This window comes from Bidens hawaiensis, unplaced genomic scaffold (genome assembly GCF_021521415.1).
Source record: "Bidens hawaiensis isolate Kalapana, Puna unplaced genomic scaffold, B.hawaiensis_p1.1 tig00005806_1, whole genome shotgun sequence".
Lineage (NCBI taxonomy): Eukaryota > Viridiplantae > Streptophyta > Magnoliopsida > Asterales > Asteraceae > Bidens > Bidens hawaiensis.
Window position 1 is genome coordinate 1,443,045 of NW_027491382.1, and position 2,156 is coordinate 1,445,200.

Here is a 2,156-nt window from a genome sequence, read left to right on the forward strand (position 1 = left end):
CTCTTGGAAGTGTCAATAATCACGAGTTTGCAATTAACTTCCGGTTTCAGATCGTGATTGCTTTTAGGAAAATTCTTGATTTTAAGAGTAGATTGATCCAAAAGTTGATTTTTGTCTAAAGCAATCCTTCATCAAGGAAACTCGTTCACGAGTAGAGTATTTTGTTGTTGAGCAGACTCAAGTTTACACTTAAGTTCACAACAATTCTCACACTCAGTAACGACTTGGGTCGTTATTGTCTCGTGTGACTCATTCATGGATAATTTAAAAGAAGAGTTAGTACAAACCTCCTCGATGAGTTATCAAAAATCTGTCTCTGATTCTTAAATGTCACTTTCTTCAGTTAAGTTATCGCCACTTGTGTCTTCAAAATGCTCCACAGGTTCAACCACGGCGAGATTTCCTGGGTTCCCAGTAACCGTTGTGACCAATCAAGCCCCTCATTTACAACCAGGGCTTGTGAGCTAGCCTTAATCTGATCTCCCTCTGATGTCTTCTTCTTCTCAGGTACTGTTGAACTTTTTCCTGAAGATCTATCAGTATTACGAGGACCCGAATACACTTTCTTCAGCTTGTCACATTCTTTGCGAAGTTTCCAAACTCACCACAATTGTAACACTTGACCTTTAATTTATCGAATCTAACCCTCTTGTTCAATGAAGGTAGATTCTTGATGGTTCTTTGCATAAACCGCTTTACTTTACGCACGATCATGGCCATATTCCATTTCAGGTCCATGAGTTCGAGTTCATCACGATCAATCTGGTCATAGTCTTTGTCTGTTAGTTCGCTTGCAGCTATCTTACTCCCAACTAATTGTTCATATGAAGTTATGAACGCACACAAGAACATGAACTGTTGCTCCGCTTCCTTCAAATTCACATTAGGCGGAGAACTTGATTGACCAGATATAGATCCTGCATTAGCACCTGATGACATAACACATACGTTAGGGTTCGTATTACAGCTAGGTGATCCATCTTAATAGTGTAAAATGTTGTAATAGGAATAGAACCTGAAGTGGTGCTTGCTGGTAAAGACCCTCCACAGAGAGTAGGATTTTGGTTATCCTTAAGAGAATTTTGGCATTTCATATCATACTCTCTCTCTTCCAACTTGTTAATGAACTCATCAGCGGTAAGTTCATCATTTCGGAAATAACCATTTTCCTTAAGCACAAGCAGGAAAGTGAATACGATTGTGGCAACACATTCTTTAACGTGTCAATCTTGTCCACTTCAGACGGCTCTATTTTAACCGTAGACATTTCACCCACGAGATAACAAAAACGGCTAACCATCTCTTCCACAGTCTCGTTCTTGAGAAGCGAAAAATTTCTGAATTGAAATTTCACTAACATTTTTTTGCTCTTAAGAGTATTCCCTGAGCATCTTGTTTTCAGGGAAGCAAATAATGAAGCACACATCTTTATATAGCTAAATTGATGAAACATATTCTCGGGAAGAGTCATAGTCAAAGTCGAGTATGCTTTTGTCTCGTTTTCTGCATCCTTTATTTCGTCATACATCCTTTATTTGTAATATAAAAATACAAAAATATTGTGTTTTATGTTTGTACAAAAAAATTTAAAACTCCAAAAACATTCAAATATTGAAAAATCCAAAAACATCGAAAAATTGATCCTCAAAATTGAGTCTTGAAGCAAAAAGGGAAGATGATAGTACATTGGTCACTTGATCCCAAGTCCAGTAAAAAATAAGTAATAAAAGACTGTGTGCTTAATTGTATTGATGTATTGGTAGGTCTTTAAACAAACAAGTAAGGATTAGTAAGTGATATAAATCTAAAATTTCCGAATAAAAGGAATGTTGGTTCTAGAAAAAGTCATGATAATGATGAAAGAAATGTAATAATTTGGTCATTCTCAATCCTTCTAATCAATTTGAAAACTTTTTTTAAATAGAAGGCTTCTAGTTTGTGGTTAACGCTTCAACGATGTAAGGTCTTATGGCCTTAAATCATGTATTGATGGGATGCTTTAAGGTTCCCGACACTATTGGGTCTTTATACGGTTTTGCATCTGGTATTCATTTCGATGAATATTAAACAATGCTTGAAAAAGCAAACCCGCAGTGTATCTACTTAAGTCTCTAAAGTTGATCGCTCAATGTACTTTTAGTACAAAATGAATTACA